Below are 14,554 nucleotides of genomic sequence, written 5' to 3' on the forward strand. Positions count from 1 at the left end.
TTTGTTGATGAGGCTTTGATAAGCAGGCTGCTTGCTTGGTGGCTGTTGGTTTGCAAATACTCTGTAACTTGGTTAAAACCAAACTGTGGAAATGGAGGTGCATCGTTGTTCACTGAGATGTAGTTTTCTAGGGACAAAATAGGCAAGTACTTAAATCTTGATCTGATGCCATTGCTGGCAGAGTCCTCTACTGCAGGAGCTGGAAATGCATGGGAGGAATTAGAGGTGCCAGTATGAGATGGCCGAGGGTGGTCTAATGAATGGCAAAGCAGACGCAGCCGGTAATCTTTAACTCTGTCCTTGAGACTGTGGTGCAAGAGGCACTCGGCTGCAGAAGCAGATTACTGTATATTCAGAAGCTTATTTCCCCGCCTGCCCCTGTCAGAGGGTAGATGGCCCGCTGAAGGGCAGCCCTTTGCCGAAGGCAGTGACACCGGCCACGCGGGCACCTTAACCACCGGCGCTTGGGAAGCACACGTCTCTCTGCTCCTGTGCTGCTCCAGGCTGGAGGAAACGGAGGATGATAATGGGCGCTGGCCAAAATCCACGTCGGACTGTTCTGCCCTTTGCCCTCAGGCTGGTTGGCACAGAGGAGATAGTAGAACTCAAGTTCTTCTGCCTCCTCTGCTTCTCCTGACCTGCTTGATCTGTTGCATTGCCAGCTTTTCAAAGGGCAGGAACGATGCGGCAGAGCCATGGTCCTCCTCCCTTTCCACAGGAGAGGCTGAGCAGTGCGCGCAGCCTCGGGTGAAAACGTCATTTTCCTGTTCTCAACTCAACATTCATAAAGATCACGATAAAAGGTCTGATAGAATCGTTTTGATAATCTTTTACGAAATGCTCGGACCTTTTCCGTAGCCCTCGGATTTTGCTAGAGTGATGTAAATCACAATTCTGCACAGGATTAGCAATCAAAGAGCATTATGAATCAATCTGATACTTTGTCTTAACCATAGCCCTTCTTAGATTGCTGACCTACATATTACAGCTTTCGCTATAACTGCTTTGCTGAGGACAGGCTTTGTTTCTGAGTGTAAGGTGGCCCAACTGCTGGAGATCTTTGTGTTTGGAGAACATTTGCAATGAGATTACGCAGAGATTGACTAAAATTCCTGGTGCCTTCAGATGTGCTTGAAGTCTGTGCTGCTTGACTGGTAACTTGTCTATGAAGTGTGACATGTAAGTGGTTCCTTTGAATGTTCTTTTAATTATAATTGTGCTGATTAAAGAAACTAGAAGATGAAATAAGATTCTTTCAGTATAAAGTGCTCATAGATGCCTAGCCAGCAGGAATCGTTGTTATCAGATGCTCTAATCGCTTGTGTGATTAAAAACCTTGGAAAAGCTTATATATTTGAGCCACTTGCTTATAGGTAAAAATCAAGGTTTGTTGCCTTTCTGAAGTGCGCAGTGCAGTTCAGCCTTTAGTGAGATGTGAACCCCGAGCTTCCTCCATAAAATCCCTCCCCGAGGTTCGCTGATGGTCCTGATGCAAATGCACTTCTGCTTGTTTCCCTCGCAGGTGAGTTTTCCTTCTGATTCCTGGAGTAACGAGGTGAACAATGATAAAAAGGAAGGTCCAGAATTGGGTCTGTGAAGCAGTGACTTACCTGTTTTAAGGCGGCGCTTAAGCCCATTCCTACCAGTTGTTACGATTTCAGCTCTGCAAGATCGATCCCTTAGTTTGAAGGACACTGGGAAGCAACAAGAAGTGCACGTATGAGCGTGTGTGTGCTTCCCAGCATGTACCAGTAGACTGCACATGTGCTTCTTGGTGTGTTCACTGGTGCCAGGGTTGGTGAAGGTCCCTTCAAGTGGAGAGTGTGTATGGCAGCATGTTCACCTGCAGATCTTGGGCATGAAATCTCATTTGGTCCTACAAGCTGCTAGGAGCTCTTCTGTAAAAGAAGCAACAGGGCTGCACCTCTGTGCAACGTGGGAGGTCTGTCCTTTAGCTTTCTGTCTTGGCAGGTCCCAAGAGGTGCCTTTGCTCAGCTTGGGTTTGCTGGCCCCTCAGCAGTGTTTGGAAGCCGCCTGCGGAGTTTCTGCCTTGTGTGCTTGGCTTGGGGTGTCTCTGAACTTACAACTCTGCCAGCAAGTCATCAGATGGTCTTAAATATTTGCTGACGATCTGTTGCTCACCAGTTATCACAACCTCTGTTCTCAAACAAAGGTTGCACAGAAAGGTACAACACAGGATCTTGCTTATTCTTACATCCTCACAGCTCAAAAAAGGTCTGTTTGTGCGATCTTTATTTAAAACAGAAACATTGCACAGAATATCCCCCCTTTTACCAACAGGGTGCTGAAGGGCAGGGAGGTCTCTGCTTTTTCACATTCACTTCTGTGCCCCAGCTGCCTTTGCCTGGGAACGGTACGTCTGCACAGGCAGAAGAGAGCTCTTTGCCAGACTGTGCTAACGTTTCTGCGTGCTCCTGATGTGTGTTTCCTCTGGGAACTGGCAGCTACTGCAAATTAACTGAGCAAAGCTGCTTGCTGCTACGTACCTCTGTGCTGCTGGAGGAAGCAGAGAACCTAAACGCATCCAGCACAGGATGCCAATCTGTCCGGCTGTACGTTGCATACTGATCTTCGTTCAGCAGCCCCCGTGGTACTGGCAGGCGTGTTCGTCATGGAGCCCGGGCTTGTGCCTGGGATTCCTGGGGGTGAGAGAGACTGGAAACGAGCTAACGCTCCCCTTATAAATATTGCATCCATTCCCACTTAAGACGGGTGAGGCAGTTTGCATTTTCAGCTGTAAAATTTTGCAGAAAAGTAGAAGTTGTTGACAGCCACGATTAATTTTTTTCATATGCATTATGGCTTGCCCTTTGTATCTTTGTAATACAGCATTCGCTGATTAAAAAGGGTTCAGATCAGCCTGACTGCGTTCCCTGGATTTTCTGCAAATGCCTGCGTGTGCCGGCAGAGTGCCCTGTCTGTGGGGGGAGTGCGCTGATGCTCAATGGGATGGGATGACAATAGAAATTGTCACGGCAATCTTCCAGCGGTGACAACTACTTTCTAAAATGGATCTCCTGGGGACTAAGAGAGATCTGCGGTCATGGTTTCCCCCTGCAGATGCCTGATCTCAAGGAGCTGCTTTTCATCTTGAAATAACATTTAACTCTCAGTACCAGGGTAATGAGTTTTTTGGTTTTGCTAAATTTGTTTGTAAGACAGAATCCTCAGGAAACACTGTGAGCGGAGCTCCCTGGAACTTCTGAACAGAGCGGCTCAGGCACAGAGCATCTCAAAAGCAATTAGTTTGTCTTTTAAATAAAGAAATAAATGAAAGTCTCTGATTGCTCAGAGAAGATACCTTCATGCTCTGAGTTGCATTGCCTAGCAAGACTGAAAATTTGAGCGTGATCCTTTGTTAGCCAAGTTGAGATATTATGTTTCTTTATTTGGTTGGGTTTCGTTTTTTTTTCTCCTTCCCCCAAGGTATAGTTCTGCATAACTTAAAGATTTTACTTTGGTCCAGGGATGGATAATCACTGTGTTGTTTCCTGATTGTCCCTACGACCCAGCTGTAATCCTGCCATCCTTTGTGCTTGCAAGGGGTCTTAAGGAAATTAGAGATTTGGATGTACAAGATCATAGTTGTTGGGATCAAACTATATATTTTTTTGTTTTGTTCACATTTTTTATATAAATTTATATTAATACTCCCCAGCTCTTATTTCCCCAGCAGATACTCAGTATAAAGAGTTGTCAGGGAGTTGGGCATTTTGTAAGTGAGGTCCGTCAGCAGAAACGGAGCAGAGGTGGACACGTTGTGTTCTGGCTCCTCCGCGCTGATTTTTCACGGGCAAGTCTGACTGAAATACTATATATGTTTTATGAGAGTCTGGAAAGTGCTGGGTGGATTTTGCTCTCATCCAGATAATTGTGAATTTGAAGTTTGTTTCCTATGAACAGCTGTCCTTGCAGTCTTGAAATTCACTTTTCACAAATGCATATGTCAATGAAAGAGTGGAGCTTTCCTGGGAAGGTCATAAAGGAGAGACCAGTTGTGCCTTAACAAATTGCTTCCAGAGCTTGATGGCATATGTTTTATGGAGTCTGTAACTCTGCTTAGGAAGCTGCCTTGCGCCTCTCTGAACGAAACACATCGTGGAGGGGAACCTCGTCTCCAGTAAGTGACACGCTATGAGTTACCTCCAACAAATGCTGCAGGGATGGGTTTTAGTGGAACAGAGATGGGATTCAGGTTGAATGACTCGGGAACAGCGCTGAAGGAAATAGTCCCAAGGATGTGTTTTAGTGTTGGAGGCAGGGGGATTCCTGAAGACAGAAATGGGATTGGTAGAAATAAATACTGCTTGTGCCTGTAACATAAAAGGGTGTTTTGAGAGATGTGAGAGTGCCCAGCTGGAAAAGAAGGAAGAGCAATGCTGGAAGGACACTTCAAGAATGACTTGCATGACGGGTTAGTCAGGCTTTCTGCTCACGATACAAAGTGGGAACTGAGAGGTCATTGACGTTTGCAGGTTCTTCAAACTTAATTTAGCGTGCGTTTAAAGAACGGCTGTCTGGAATCTGGCAAAATGAGTAGTTCGCCTATGGGTTGGGGAGTCTGAGACTTGGCATTGAGCAGTGGCCCCACGTCTTGTGCGCGTGGACCGCTGCCGTGCTGAGCCGGCAGCAAGGCGGCACGCTTTGTATCAGGGGTCCGGAAAGCACAGAGAGATGGGGGAGCTGCACGGAAGGAATCTCCTTTTGTTTAGATTTATCTGCTGGTTTTCAGAGCAGTCACTGCTTTCTGTCTTCTGTTTTGTTCTTTTATAACCTAGCGTGGGTGTGGACTGGGAATATTTTAGGTCCTGTGGATGCAGCTCAGCAATTTCAAATGTGGTTAGAAGTTTTTAAAAATCAAGGGGAACTCGCTTCAACTCTGCACCTGGGGTAAAAATCAAGTTAATTTTCAAGTGTGGCATAGCTCCCTTCTGCCTTTCTGCCCTCAGTTTTGGAAACTTCTAATCACTTCGTAAATCACTTTGCAAAACAATGCATTTCAATGAACTACGTGTTCTAGGGCTGAGAAGTTTTCCTAGTTCTTATGGGAGTGCAATTGGATAAATATTTTATTAGATATTCATGGATTGTTTAATTAGATGGATAGATGATCATATACTTCCATCTAAGGAGAAAAATTCAGAAAGGTTAATTAAGGATTAGTTGTAAAATTTGATGTCAGAAATAGTGTTAAGTTTCAGTGTGGACACTCTTAATTACATTTAGTTTGGTTCATGCTGGAAGTGAATGGAAATGAAGGAAATTTAAGCTTACCGTAGCTACAGATGTGAGGGTGTACCAAGGTCATTAATGCATATTAACTCATACTTTTAAAATTCATGCCTGCCTTTAATTTGGCTTGATTTTTGCCATCTGTCCCTATGCAGACAACACTCTGGAAGCCTGACTTTTTTTGAGGTGTTGCAGAAATGCCTTTTTCACCGCACAATCTCTTTGCAACCTCTGAGCTGAGGTTTTATGCTGGGTGAGGACAGCAAGTAAAACCCTGCAGGTAATATTTCAAATGCTTAATTTTGCGCCTAAACATGATCTCGCAGGTGCCAGCGTTTCACATCTGTGAAGTCTTCTCAGGCGTGAACGTCACGTCCTGCCATGCGTGCACCGAAGCAGGTCAGTGCGGCAGTGGGGTCGCTGCCTCTGAGGTTGCAGGAGCAGGGGCAGGAAAGGAGTGGCTTTGTCACAGCCGCTTCTGCTCATGGCTCAGCTCCACCATCGGCAGGGTTTTAAGCCGAGTCTTAGACCACCCATCTGTTAGAGCCCTTATCAGGCAGCGCTCATCCTCAGCACCTTGGTGGTGGTTGGATCTGTGGTTGAGCTGATAAAACCCATTGCTGCTGTCAGGAGGTCTCAGGTCTTTCTTTGCAGCTTCCACCCGTGTAGATCTCCCCTGTTGCTGTAACTCCCTAATCTGGAAGAAAACAGCCCTGGGGTGTGATTAAACACTACACGGGGCTCCCAGTAAGCGGAGGGAGCAGCTGTGAGCATGTTGCCAGCCCCCCGCGTCCCCTGAGCCTGTACCCCAACACGTGCTGCTCTCGGGGGGCTGGCACCCGGGGGCTGCACGACGGTGATGATGACTTTTGGAGAGCGTGGCCCACCCTTTCTGCCCTAAGCTCACCTGCCAGGGTTTCGGTAACCGCAGCTTTTTCCATTGCCGGCTGCTTTTCTAAAGTGAAGACACGCAGGCTGGGCAAGAAGGTAATCACGTCGTGCTTCTCCCCATCTGAGATTGCCCCAAAGGCTATTGCATGTTTTAATCTTGTGTGTCACAACCTTGCAATTATTTGCAAGTATTTCTTAGATCAGCAGCCTAAAGAGCACCTTGCAGGCATGCCCGGAATACCCAATCTGCACACCTTTTCCCTTGGCCAAATGCCTGGCTAACCATACGCTCCAGGAAACCTTCTCCCCTTGCCAGTATTGCTCCTTCTAGCCCCTCTCAACTCCTGCCAGGTAATAACAGGGCTTGTTCCTAAGCAGCCATCTCCTAGAGAGCTTTGGGTCTCTCTTGTCCATCTTTCAGCACCCCCACATCCTTTGCTTTCTTTCTGTTCCGTTTAATGAAAACAAACTCTGGAATTGAAACAAAAGAACAAAAAAAACCCGAAAGAGCCCTCCAAATGTCCAGACCCATTCTGGCTCTCTTCTCTGTAGTTACACTTCTTATTTTTCCCCAAACTGAATTGAGCTGTTGGTGTTACCAGCAGTTCTAATGAATTTTTTTATAGCCAGTTACCAGGAGACTATTAGCTGTGTGTTTGTGTCAAAAAGTAGGTGTACTGGTTCAGAGCAGATGAGCTGCAAAAACTACCCCCTTAAAAAAAGGCCTGGGGAGAAGCTACTTTGGTGTTGCTCACTGAAAGAGAGCAATTACTCAGCGCTGGTTTGGGGAGGAGGATCAAGGAAGTTGAGTTATCTCAAGCAAGATGGGTTTGAAATAGAAATGTTGTTTGTGCTTGCAGAACCTCGTCTGGGGAAAGCGGGAAACTTCTGCGAAGCTGGTAGGTGTGGAAGAAGGGTCCTGCTGGGCTATTGCCTGGGTGAGGCTGCTGCTGGGTGGAAGAGATTGGCTTGGTCATAATTTGCACAGGTAATCTTTCTTTGGCTGCTGCTTGAACCGTGGCTGTTGCGTGGGTTGGCTGTGTTCCTGTTCCTGCTGTATTGCACCCTGTCCCGGTGAAGTGTGGGAAACGGAAAGTCTTGCTTGAACTTGCCTTTCAACAGACGAGTTTCTAGCTCTCTTCTTCATGGAAGGGCGGTGTGATAGCAGGGGATTTCTTCGCTAGCATATCCTGATAATGTCACAACTTGGGCATGCGTTTCCCCAGGCGTATGGTCAAGACAGCAATCAGGAACTGGATTTTCAATTCCTGCCCCTTGAGAGCTGTAACCCTGTTCCTGGGTAGCAGAGGTTGAGGTCTCATGGTCTCAGTTGCGGGAGGCGGCGATTGCATCGTCCCCAAATCCACGCCAAAGGTACCACCTTAGTGCCTTCACTGCTCTCTGCTTTCTTGGCCGCTGAGCCCCTCTTCTGCAGAAAGGATGGTGTTTGGGCTTGTGTCTTCTGCAGTGCTGTTGAATTTGTCCCGTGTTTGCAAAGACCCGTTGCTCTGAGGTGAAGTTGGGCCGCCTAAGCATAAAGTGGTCAACTTATGTGTGTACCTGGAATTAATTGCAGCAGTCTGCAGTAGCCCTAGGCTTGTCCTAGAAGTTGCTTTAATAAAGGGGAAATGTATCTTTCATTAAAGTGGAGGGACTTTTGTATTTCCCCTGGAAACTGCTGCCTTTACTCCTCTAGCTTCAGCAGTGGTTGGTGTCTGAAGTCTTTCTCCTGCAGTATTGTGAAGCAATTGAATTGAGTAAGGGTCAATGATAGCTTGTTAGGCTGAAGGCATCAAGACCAAGCAAAGCTACGTCCCATCAAAATCGGTGCAACTCATGGAATTCCTGTAGTTCAGACGATGTTCATGTTTGTTTTTTTTTTTAATTATAATTTATTTATAAGAAGGTTCCATTTTGTAGCAGAGGTGTATTCTAGTAGCATCAGTCATGCCAAAAATTTATATATAAATGCAACAGTTTACACTGTAGAAATGGCAGGTTTATCAAGTATTATTGTGGAATTGTTAAACTCTCAACCTGGGCCTCAATAGCAGGAGGAAAGTGTTGCAAAGCCAGGCTTTCAGAAAGCAGGATAGCATTTATGTTACTTATACAGCCCAAATTTGACTTGTGTGTGCGCTACAGCTTCTCATTGCATGGTTTCACAGCTTCTGAGCGTGATGCTGCCTTGCTCGTTGTGCAAAACAAACGTGTATTTGTGGTTGGTTTGGGGTTCTTTTTATTTTTAGTGGCTTGAGACTGTGCTTTACTCGTGCACTTAAATCCTGCCCCAAAGACAGAAACCTAAGTTCTTCGGCATGCTTCTCTGTGGTGCTCCTCATAAATGTCTGAGCACCTGCAGTTCTCAGTGCATTTATTGAAAAGCATCTCTGTATAAATGGGGAGCTGAGGCATGCACAGGGTACCCAGACAATTTTGGGTGCTCTTCTGGGAGTTTGCCAGGACTTCACTCCTCTTAATTTCTGACGCCTGTGAAATGCAATTCTGGTGCTGAGAACTCAGCCCATGTGCAGACTTGATCACGGGTCTGACCTTGTGCAAGGATCTGGCAATAAGGGATGTGAAAAGTTTGTTTTAAGGTGTTTGTTTGGTTTCATAGCAGCTCTTACAGAAGCAAGGCAGGAATTACTTCAGTCTGGCAGCTTTGATTTGTCTCTCTCATGGCACTTTATCTGGCCTTTGTGCCTTATTTATGACACTTTTTCTTTTTTTTAAACTTAGTGGAAAAAAAATAAGGCAGAACCTTGCTTCAGTGCTGTCATTCAGAGGGCGCTTCTGCTGTGTGAAGGAAGTATGCTGTGACAAAATGAGGTGTGGGATTATAATGTCTTTTTTTTGGTGTTTTGTGATGAGTGGGGAGAGGAGAAGGCTGTTCTGCCAGGGGCTGGGCTCCTCAGTCCACCACACAGACTTCTGCCACTTGAGTGGTCAGCGGAGGGTAGCAATGAAACAGTCTTCTCCCCAGACCGTTGGTGAGCAGGGTAAGAAGCTTCGCTCACAGGTTGTGTGGAGAGGATTTGTTGGCTGGCTGGCACTGGTGACCTGGGGAACCGCGGGCTCTGTCAGTGGCCTGAGAGGCAGGTAATTGCTCCAGCCGTTGTCTCTTCTCCAGCTTGTTCCCAGACCACCTCCAGGTCCTTGCCTTAACCTTCTTCATTGACTAATCCTGGTCTGAAGCTCCTCAGCATCTCATTCCAGTTCCTGGAAGCCCTTGTCTGGGCTTCACATCCCACTCCCCTGCATCACGTAGACCCATCCTACCCAGGCTCCTTCGTTCCTCGCACCTTCTCCTCATCTGACTGACATAAGCAGTGGGTGCCGCGCTCTCTGCTAGCAGCGGCGTGCTTCGTGTCCCTGCTTCCCGGCTGGACGCCCCGCAGCAGCGTGCGTCGGTGCCCTCCCGGCCATGCTGGCACCCTGCTCTGAGCCGCTGGCGCTGGCGAGAGGGAGCTGCTGCACCCCTTGGCCTGGGGGCACTCCCGGATGGTGTGCTGCTCTGCAGTGGTTTAATGATTTTCTATTTAACCGTAATTAACCTGGCAGGCAGGGTTTTGATTATTATGTTGTAGAAGAGTTGTGGTGGCAAGATTTCTAATTTGGGGATGAATCAGCGTTAACAATTAAGCAATAAACAAATACGATTTCTTTTACAAGAACACAGACAGCAGGATGTTTTCCTCTGCCAAAGCAGCCATCAGGCAATTGGTTATGCTGCAGCTGGGTAAGGTGGGAAGGAGAAATAATTTCTCACCCATAGAAAGAAGATAAGCCCTAAGGCTCTCCCGGCTGCCAGTGGGAAGGATGCTGAACGACAGTGGAGGTTTGCTGCCTCCTCTCGCCTCCTGGTCCCACTATCTGTGGTTACTGGCCGTTAGTTCACATACCTGTCACACTGGATCCTGGATGTTACTAGGGTGTTAATTAATTCCCTTCAGGCAGATAAACTCACCTGGACTGGTACTAGACCTTCAGCATCCTCCGGTATCTTTCCATGCAGATCGTCTGTCTGTAAGGGAGGGAAGAAGAATTAATGATAATTTTTACACCAGTGTTGTGTGTGAGGGGTTAATTTTGGGTCCTTACTTAACCTTGGCATCTTCCAAGGTATCTCCTCTTCCAGTAACTCTCTGCTAGTATTCCTGGTGGTGCAAATGCTTGCCCTGTAGAAATGCTGTGTCGATGAACTTGTCAAACTCAGGCTTGAGGAGAAGGCAAGGGGGCCTGGTCACTCTCGTGCTCATGGCTTGTAGGACAAGCGCTGAGGATTCGAGCTCTGCTGAGGGACACTGCCCATCCTGCGGCTGGTGGCTCCTAGCACCCAGCACGGGCTCTGCGCACATCTGGAAGGAGTCGGGCTGCCAGAGGTGCTCCTGAGCAGGCAATCTTGCTGTCCTGCTGTGGTCAGGGGCGCACGTCCCCTCGATCTTCTTACCTCCCAGAGATGCTGGTGAATATTTCTGAGCATCGTGCCCTGTTAGTGGGAGGGAGCAGGCAGACAGCTGAGCAGCTCCCTCCGTCCCAGCCTGGCTGTCGTGCGTCCTCTCCCAGCTCTGTGGCTGCCCCAGGTGCTGCCCCGGCAGAAGCTGCACGCCTCTGATGGCATCTCTGGGTTCACTTTTCAGTCACGTAGAGGCAGACTCAGGCAGGGAGCGGGGAGCCAGAGGTGGATCGTCATACGTTTTTAGAAGGGATGTCCCTGAAGAAGTGCTGTGTGGCTGGACAACAAGTGTACAGGGCTTGCTCGACTGCCTGTGCTCCTCTGCATCCCTTTTCTCTCCTGTTTGCATCGTTTCTCTAACTTAAACATGCCCTTACTGCAGGCCACAAAGCCTGGTGTGAGCACAGCCTGCATCAAGGGGGTCCTGCTGCTCTGTTGAGCTCGCTGGCTGGGGATTTCCTAGCCTGGCATGTAAATGTGCTGGGGCTCAGGCTCACCATTACTCATCCAGCCTTTCTGTACTGCATTACAGCTGTCCTGTGGTCTGCCTGTCCAAATTTCCTCGCCCCAGGGTGGATTGCTCTAATGGCATGCTGTGATGGCTGACCCCTCGCTGGGTGAGTGGCTCTCAAAGGTGCAGCTACGCCGAGGTATGCTGCTGGCCGGGAGAAGCAAAGAACGTTATTTTTCAGTCTAGCAGCCAGCTCTTTCTGTTCTCTTCCTCTTTGACCCAACCCTCAAGTGTCGTTTTAGTTTCATTATTTCTCACCCGGCGAGAACCTGCACCAGCTGGTGCTGGTGGGACCTCAGCGCTCCTGGTAAGGCATTGCATGCCAATGTCTCTTTGCAGCGAGCAGCACCCCTCTTCTTTTTTCTATCTTCCTCTTTTTTCTTGTTGTTTACCTCTCTTTTTTCTATCTTCCTCCCTTTCCTCATCACATAAACTTTTTAAAGCCTAAGCTTACCTTTTTTCCACTGCTTTCCCTCCTCTGCCGCGGTGTGCTGCAGTGGGTTAGGGTCCTCAGATGGTTCAAGCTGGCAGTAATTTGGGGTATCGGCATGTCAGGACCTTTCCTTAAGCTGTGAGCGCTTGGGTTCCCTGCTGAGAGCAGAAATCTGAGCTGCTGGCCTCGGGGGTGAAACATATGCCAGGCTGTGCACATACACTGGAAGCTTGTCCAGGGCAGGATCATTATGGGAGGCAGCGTTTTTTGAGTGGACTGTGTGCTCTCACTTGCTCAACAGTCTTGTGATTAATGCCTTATTTAAGAGGATTTTAGGACATGTGCTGCAGTTACCCTGAGTTTCTTTTAGAAGTAGGGGAGAGGTTAGAAAAATAAACTCTGTAAAGGCGCTTTTGTGTTTCCAGCAAGGGTCATCAGATAAGTGCCGTGCATCAGATAAGTGCAGTGCATCACTGCTCCGTTGCATCAGTGTAGGCAGCGGGTTTTGGTTCGCTGGGAGAGAGATCCGCAAGAGGGGCTTTGCAGATGCTTTTATACCGGCTGGGTTGCTGAGGCCTCCCTAAGGACTCAGAACTTCAGTGCTGAGGGTGAGTTCTTCTGCCCTGATCTCGGCATTACCAGCTCGCCCTGGCCCTGACGTTCGACTCTGGGGAGTTCTGCAGCCAGCAGGTCTTCACCAGCAGATCTTGCCTTCAAAATAAGGCTCTGTGCGCTGTTTTACTCGAGCACAAGTTATGTTTAAAGGTGTTGGCGGCTTGGTTGTTGGGCTCACCCAGGACACCCTTGCCCGTGGTGTGGGTGCAGTGTCTGCAGGCTCCGGGTGTTTCCACACCACTGCTGACTTGCTGTGGGGTCCCGGCTGGTGGTTGGAGTCCCCAGTCCAGTGGTTTCTGATCAGTCTGATGTGGCTGTCTAACATCTTCCCCTTAATTTCTTTCCCAGGCTAGAGAACTCAATTAGAAGGGAGATGGGAGCATGAAGAATTGCGTGCAGAGCACGGATGTGCGCCTTGTGGTGGCATCTCCTACAGATCTTACCTGGCAATCTGCTTCTGCCTGTAAAAGTTTTACAGGAACCACTGTGGACAGCAAAGGAGCCTGGAGATGAAGGTGACGACCATGGCTCTTCCTCTTCTTTTCCTTGCTCCTCTTTTCCCTTTCACACACCTGCAGCAAGAGCACAGCTGCTGTCAGCGTGACGAGGCCGCATACATTCAGAGGCACTGCTGTTTGCACTGAGGCTGTCTTGTGTTGCATGCGGAGCTGGGAGGATGGTAAAGAAAACGGGAAGGGTTCTCGGCCGTTCCCCTTGCAACTATCCTATATTTATATTTTAAAGCAAAATAAAACACTTATTCTGCTTCTTGTGGGAGCCCTTGTAGATGTTGATATGTATTGGTTATGCTCCAGAGATACATGTCTAAGAACCAGTCATTATTCTGACTTCCATGAAATTATTAAAAGATGTGTGCTTGGGCTCATTTCGGTTAGGGCTTTCCCCAGAAACCCTCTGGGGATATTGCCACTGGTGCTAGGTTAGAGTAATTAGCCGGCTGCTTTCACAGCTGACCTCTGCTGAACATGCCTGAAGTGCTTTCATTGTTGGTGCCACTACTTTTCCTTTCTGTCACTCTTCCCCGCTGGCATCGTGCCCCTTATCACAGCGCTGCAAGCCTTCAGCAGCTGCCTCCTGGGATGACAAGCTAGTCCAAAAGTTCTGTATTACGTATTGAATATTCCTAGAGCTCTGTGCTTCAGCTTTGAGCTCAATTAGTTCAATAATTGCATGAATGCTGCTACCCTTTGGCGTACAATTAGCGTACACCGTAAGGTTTTGATCATGCAAATCAAGACTCTTGGACAGCCTGAGCCATTGCAGTGACTGTGGAAGGGGGTGATGCTGGGACCCCCCCTTTTCTCTTTTACATGGGAAGGCTAACGTGGTAGGGGGCATTTTTAGAGGTGACTGCAAATACAAGTATTTGGGTTATGCGTGTTTTCATGTGTGAAGAGGGTTTGGGAGGACCTCGTTGTACAGCTGCTTCTTTAAATCCTTAACTTGCCGGCATCAAGAGTGCCCGATGTTGCCCCCCACTTCCTCCTCTGCTGGAAACATGCTAATCTCCTCTCCTCTGCTTAAAACCTGAATCTTTAATGCGGAAAATGCACCACCCTTTCTTCCTTTCTGGCCAGGGAACACTTCCCCCTCCCAGTGTTGTATTACCTTTAGCATTGCAAACTGGAACGCTCGGGCTGGGGTGGTGGAGCTCTAGCAGCCTGCCTACCTGGGGGCTGCTGGATTTCCTTCCCCAAAGAGGGCAGAGAGCAGCCAAAATTTGCACGGATGTCAAGACGGAGCGGTATGGGGCGTGGGGAGTGTTAGCAGGAGGGGCAGCGCACTGCTGAAGGTCGGTGAGTGGAAAGGAGGAGTGTGGCATATTGCCTTGGACATCTTTGCCAACTGCTCTTTTCATGGGGAAAGAAGGAAACTCACTGGAGACAGCTTGACTTCTGATTAGGGGGTATTTGGGTATAGAATAGAGGATCAAAAAAGCAGGTCAGCCATGAAGCTCTGCCCCTGTAAAACAACTTCTTTTTTTAATTTTCTTTTTTTTTAGAAACAAGGGGGTTTTTTAGTTTTGTTTTACTTCCTTGTTCCTCTGTGGAAATCCTCTGTTTGCTGGACAAAGACATGTCTTGGGTGTGACCTCAGAAGGGCTGGTGACATAGCAGGATCTTGTGTAGGTATGGGAGTCATCCTCTCTCGGGAGGTGTGGGAGCACGGGGCAGCTCTGTGTGCATATGCAAAGTACAGATACGCAGCAGTGACTAACTATTATTATTTTGGCCTTGGTTGGATGCCAGTCTTTGGGACAGCTGGAATCTAAGGCCAAGCCAACCTCTCAAGCACAGGTTCGCTTTTAGTGGAGAAATATTCCTTCTCTTAATGTGCTTTGGTAACACTGAACTGAAGAGTTACCTTCCAT

At 48.1% G+C, this 14,554-nt stretch overlaps 1 protein-coding gene across 2 annotated transcripts in view; it reads left to right on the forward strand.

The window, feature by feature from the left end:
- Positions 1 to 7,119: 7,119 nt before the first annotated feature.
- Positions 7,120 to 14,554, forward strand: part of ST6GAL1 (ST6 beta-galactoside alpha-2,6-sialyltransferase 1) — a 37,351-nt gene continuing 29,916 nt past the window's right edge. Inside the window, exon 1 of one of the 2 annotated variants that reach the window (XM_059822702.1) lies at positions 7,120 to 7,132. The gene's annotated coding sequence lies outside the window, so the exon portion shown is untranslated. Of the gene's footprint in view, positions 7,133 to 12,525; positions 12,678 to 14,554 lie in introns of those variants that run through there. The other variant, XM_009818663.2, reaches the window with a different exon arrangement.

The sequence above is a fragment of the Gavia stellata genome, chromosome 11, assembly GCF_030936135.1.
Source record: "Gavia stellata isolate bGavSte3 chromosome 11, bGavSte3.hap2, whole genome shotgun sequence".
NCBI lineage: Eukaryota > Metazoa > Chordata > Aves > Gaviiformes > Gaviidae > Gavia > Gavia stellata.